General features: G+C 44.3%; 1 protein-coding gene across 5 annotated transcripts in view; it reads left to right on the top strand.

Moving 5' to 3' along the window:
* Window positions 1–5,791, top strand: part of PLS3 (plastin 3) — an 81,417-nt gene that overhangs the window by 519 nt on the left and 75,107 nt on the right. The window contains exon 1 of one of the 5 annotated variants that reach the window (XM_032392726.1): window positions 66–241. The exons of the other annotated variants lie outside the window; for them this stretch is intronic. The gene's annotated coding sequence lies outside the window, so the exon portion shown is untranslated. Of the gene's footprint in view, window positions 1–65; window positions 242–5,791 lie in introns of those variants that run through there. 5 annotated transcript variants of the gene reach the window in all.

Genomic DNA, 5,791 nt, shown 5'->3' with positions numbered 1-5,791 from the left:
CCCCAGCTACTGCCACCCCCCGGCCCCCCGCCCCCTCCCGCCCCGGACTCAGGAAATCCCGGAGGCTGCCTCCGGCCCCCGCTCGCCCGCCTCGGGTGACCTCGCGGGCTCACTCCAGTTCCGGGGTTCTGAGCGGCTGCCCTGGCCCGGGGAAGGAACCGGGCTCCGGGAGCTGCCTGCCTCCCGCTTGCTTCCCTGGCCATTAGCGAGAGCGCCGCGATCGCACCGCGTCTCCCTATGAGTAAGCACTTTTTCCCTTTCGGTAGCTCAACATCGCCGGGCCACTGGGGCAGAACCTTTCGGTTCCCCATCTCCCCGGACCCCTCGGTCCGCGCCCTGCTCGGCTCCTCTGGCTCTGCAGCCCCGAGCGCACGGTCGGGGCAGCGCGGGACCTCTCGGGGCTCCCGGGGGAGGCAGAGCGGCAGGGGCAGTGGGATGGGGGGGGGTGATCTCCCCTCCCCCCGCCCCCCAGCTGCACTTGCCGCTGTTGACTTTCCTCCACTCGCAGTACTTAAGCGCTTAAATAAGAGGCCGGGGGACGCTGACCACCCCCGCCCTGGCTTCTTGCCAGTCCCAAAGTTGCCGCCACCGCTGCTACCGCTCGTACCGCGCTGGCGGCTCCAACGGCCCGGCTCCAGGACAGCTAGAGGATCCCAGGCTGGGAGGTGGCGTGGGGTGAATGCTCTCTGACACTTGCGCGACGCGCTGCTTCTTGCTCCTCACCGGATCTGCACACCATCCCTACGGGTGCAGGTTGAGGTTAGAACTAACTGTGTTGGAGAGCCTCGCCATTTAGGATCCGACGGACGGGATGCCGGGGGTGCCCGGCCTGTTACGAGGGAGGGGGTGGGGGGGGAGAGCCTGGCTGGCCGCACAGCAGGTAGAAAACGTGAAGTGAAATGACAGACTCCTGAGAGGTAAGCTCTTACGCCACTTGACTGATGTCACACTGTGTTTGGGAGCCTCAACTTGATCCTGGAGATGCGGTTTACAGTGAATTCCAGCGAAGTGGCCGAAGTCCCACACTTGCTGATTGGCATCACGTGCCCCAAGTCTCTGATGCCCCTAGGGTAATGGTCACATGACTTCTTTTGCCTTGAAAACTGGAATGTAATGGCTGGAGCCCATTTTCCAAAAACTACCAGGACAAAAAAAAAAAAGGAGAGGGGGAGTGTGAAACTAGCCTCTACTCCAGGGAATTCTACTTGGATTTGGAGGAGGGGAACAGAAAGGGAATTTGGTGCTCCGATTTTATCCAAAATAAAAACGGGAGCTGTTTTTAAAATAAGGGCTTGAAATCTCTTTGTGCCGGGACAAATATCTCCCCGGTGGCTTTCCTAAATTTAAAAAATATCTTAGTAATTATTTTCTAGGAAAATCGTCCTTTAATTCACACCCACTTCATCCCTAGAGGATAGTTTTGAAGCCATATTCCTTAAGATAGTGTTAAAAAAAAAAAAAATTAGGATTTACCCGTATTCCTGGTTCTGGCCTATATTCTGATTGAACTGTTCTCTTTATTAGGCGTCTCCTTGAAGGTGGTGGATCATTTCTTGACTAAAATTAACCACCAGTTATTTGTGGGTTGCAATTAATTGGATCAGAAATCAGGCACAAAAACAGTGGATCTTAAATCTGATAAATCTAGCTGGTTGGGTTTTTGCCTGTCAGTATCTTGATGGAATAATGAGAGGCCCCTGAAACAGCTCCCTCCTGTGATGATGACCAATACCTGCCCATGTGGCCCAAGTTAAGATTGCTTTTGGAAAAACGTGGCAGTTCTGATATTCAGATTATATTTTGCAGAGTATAGAAATGGGCAGAGGAAAAAAAAGAAAAGCAACAGGCAGAGGAGTCTCTGAGGTCAGGAGTTTAAAAGCTTTACTTATTTACAAAAATGGATCCAGTTGATACATATTCAGCCTTGAAACTAGGGCAGCTATAAATGAAACGGGAACATTTAAGAGATGTTGGCTTTGTGTGCATTAGCCAAAAAACCCCTCCGTCTACTGCAGCAACCTCGGAATGACTCGAGCACTCCATTTTTGTGCTGTGCTGGGGTTTCTGAGCCTAAAAACTAGAACTCCTTGAAAGCATATAGTTCTGAACTCAAGGCTAGCCTTGTGGCGCAGATTTGCTCAAAGTGGAATTAAGCTGCACCTGAGTTATTGTAGTTAAACTACACTGGTAGATAGACCCCCCTAGTGGAAGTGAGGTGACAACAGAATTTTAGATTGAACTCCTAATACATATTTTAACCTCAAAGAGAGAGTACCACAATCCAACGAGGTTAAAGTGGTAGGGAGATGAGCTCTTTTTATAAAATATTATTAACTCACATCAAAACAGGATCATCACTAGGTTCTCAGTCTGTGGAGCATTTCATTGTCTTCAAGTGTCCACTCATTTAAAACCACTGACTGTTACTGACTTAATGGGGGGGGGCAGCTATCATTTCATGAACTCGGGTTTTTAGTAAGATGAGGGGGTTGTGAGTCTAATTCTTAATCTCTACTGTTAGATCTAGCAATTTATCAACCTCTTTCTTTACCCGAGGTGGGGAGCCAAGCAAATTATGCTCTGCCTTGACTGAGTACAGACACTCAGCATTCAAGTCCAGGGTCTCCAGTCTGATGCCATCATTTAGAGCCCATTGCTAAAAATGTCTAGGCTTATGGCATTTGGGGTAGAAGGATTAATTATAACTGGCGAGTAATATTTTGGTTGTGATTACATCTCTTCTACAAATGGTTACATGCACATTAGACTTGACTATTTATATTGGCAGAATGTCAGTATCCAGGGCACTATCAGAAACCAAATGAAATTTTGCTCGTAGGCAAACCGCATGACTGTTGCTGAACAGAAAGGGGAGCTTGGCCATGGTGCCTGAGAACTGAAGTGATTCTGGTGAAACCCACGGGGGGAAAAAAGGAAGAAAGGCCACTTTCCATTATTCCATGTTCTGTTTTAGGCATCATTTCTACTAGCCTTCCCAAGAAATTTACTGACATGATATTCTTACCACAGATGATAAATTCAGGAATCCGCGATTGCATTTCATGAGCACAATCTAGGCGAAATGTGAACGCTAAACTCTTTTTGCTGTTTAGTACAGATTCCAAAAGTAGCTGGTGTAAAATTGAAAATGAGCATCTATCGAAAGACAACAATGTGGGTATCTGCTTTTAAAATCACTTCATATTTGCTCATGTGATAATTTTTTCTGTTGGTTAAAAGTAATCCAGAGAGGGAAAAATTTGATCTGTGAAACTAATAAAACACAGTTTGAAAGAATACGGCTAGATCGTGTTTTGAGTCTGGGTAATTATTCTAGAGAGTGATCTACCATATATTTGTTCATTCAATGTGTTGGGAGGTTTCAGAAGCTTTTTGGATACATTACACATTGGAAGCTCTTTTTTTTAATATTTTATTTATTTATTTGAGAGAGAGAGAGAGAACAAGTGGGTGGAGGGACAGAGGGAGAAGAAGCAGACTCCCTGCTGAGCAGGGAGGCTGATGCAGGGCTCCATCCCAGGACCACAGGATCATGACCTGAGCTGAAGGCAGACGCTTCACTGACTGAGCCACCCAGGTGCCTCCTGGAAGCTCTTTTAGATACCAATGGTCAGGACTAGCTGTTCTTAGTTATGATACAGCTTTGGTTAGTTATGACTTAGAAATATAAAAAACTGTCTAATCATGAAATGTCATTCTCAGCAGGTCATAATTCTTGGGACCAACTCACTGTAGTTATGAAGGTGAGGCACTGTCATTCAGTATGTTTAATAATATCTAATTTGCCTTAATCTTAGCACTTGAAAGACAAATGTTAGAATAAAATGTTTTAGGGAAGAAAAAACATGCTTTTAAGTGAAAATCGAAATACTAAGGGAAAAATATATTGGACTTACCTTCAAAAGAACTAGATTTTAGACATGGCTACTGACTCATAGTTCGACCTTGAGAAAGTCACTTAAAATTATTATATTGATAACTAACATCGAGTACATTATGCATCTTCTCATTTATACAGTTGAGGGCGTGGCTCAAGGTTTTTGGTTTGCCGGGATTTTTTTTTTTTTTTCCCCAAATAGTTGTAGCCTGGCTTATTTCAGTTAATATTAGTTGATTTTTCAAATTTTAATGCACCTGTGTAGAACCAAGCTAACTACCTTGTTGGCAAATTGGTAGCTATGGCAGGAAGACGTTCACCAGTGGCCTATTCCATGACTCATGTTAGTTCTTTAAAATATAGAGGTACCATTAACATCATTGCTTAGCCAGGATTTTGGTGCATTAAACCTACTGATTCTGTATTACGAGAAAACTTAATTTTTCTTAACGGTCTAGAAGTTTGTTTAAGGGTAAGGAGGTAGTGTCGTTCACTGGAAAAGGCATTGAGCATGGAGTCCAAGGGCTTGGAGTCCTCTGCAGTTTGGACATCTAGGCCATCGTCGGTAAATCACACAAGTTCTCGGTGTCCAGATGTGGATTTTACTTTATTTAGCCATCTGTTTCTAATCTATGTATGTCACAGGCATGCTGAAAGGCTAAGTGAGCTGTGGATAAGTGACCCTTGGCTCTTCAGCAGACAGGTGCTATATAAAATCAAAGTACTGTAGTAGTCTATCAGAGACACACTACAACTTGAACAGGAGTTTGCAGAAATGGTAGAATCCTCATCACTTAAGTCTCGCCCCCATTTGTACTTGCCTGCAAATATTCTCCAGCCATCCAATTTTACAAGCAAAGGAGAAATAATCTAATTCTGGCTGATAACAAGAATAAAAACCTCTTAAGTAATGCTTTCTTACAGTGTTTTCCCTCAAATGTTGTGCCAGATAGCCTGTGAAAGCCATTACTGTGATGGGTTGTTTTTTTTTCCTCCTTCTTAAGTAACTACTGAGCAGTATTTTAGTGTTTGTCGGTAATCTTACAGAATCCGTTGGCTTATCCTACTTCATTCTTAGTTTTGTGACTGCCCATAATGGGAGGTCTTGTGTAAAACTCTCAAAAAAGCAAGTGCTTCTCCTTATAATTGCCCTTTAAAGGAGTGCAGGTTTGGAAAAGTTCCTAATGGAGGAGTTAATCTGTATATTTAACTGGTATGCCCTCATTAACAGAGAAAAGAGGAGAAGTTAACGTAGATCTGCGCTTGAGAATCCTGTTGGATAGCTGGCTTCTGAGGGGTCCTTTTCAACTCCCACCCTTAAAACTGTTAACCTCGAATTAATTTCCAGTGTTTATTGTCATCTTGCCAGTTCTATGACGGGTTCGTTAACTCTGTCATTCTTTGAGTTACCATGCATTTTTATCTGGTTGGTTAAAATTATGTCCTTATCCGTTAAATTCCAGCATAGTTAACATACAATGTTATATTAATTTCGGCTCTACAATATAGTGATTCAGCAGTTCTATACATTGCTCGGTGCTCATCACCATAAATATACTCTTTTTTTAAAAGATTTTATTTATTTGCCTGAGAGAGAGAGCCCAAGCGAGGGGGAGAGGCAGAGGGAGAGGGAAAAGCAGGCTCCCTGCCTGAGCAGGGAGCCCGATGCGGGGTGCGGGATGCGGGGCTCGATCCCATCATGACCTGAGCCATCCAGGTACCCCCTTCACCTTTTTCCCCCATCCGTCCTCTGGTGACCACCAGTTTGTTGTCCACATTTAAGAAACTTTCATTTCTCTTTTTTCTTTGCTCGTTTGTTTTGTTTCTTAAATTCCACACATGAGTGAAATCCTATGGTATTTGATAGTATTTGTTAAAATATCATTGGTAAAG

The sequence above is a fragment of the Phoca vitulina genome, unplaced genomic scaffold (assembly GCF_004348235.1).
Source record: "Phoca vitulina isolate PV1807 unplaced genomic scaffold, GSC_HSeal_1.0 scaffold69, whole genome shotgun sequence".
NCBI lineage: Eukaryota > Metazoa > Chordata > Mammalia > Carnivora > Phocidae > Phoca > Phoca vitulina.
The sequence above is the reverse complement of the archived record's forward strand: the minus strand, read 5'-3'. Positions and strand labels throughout refer to the sequence as shown.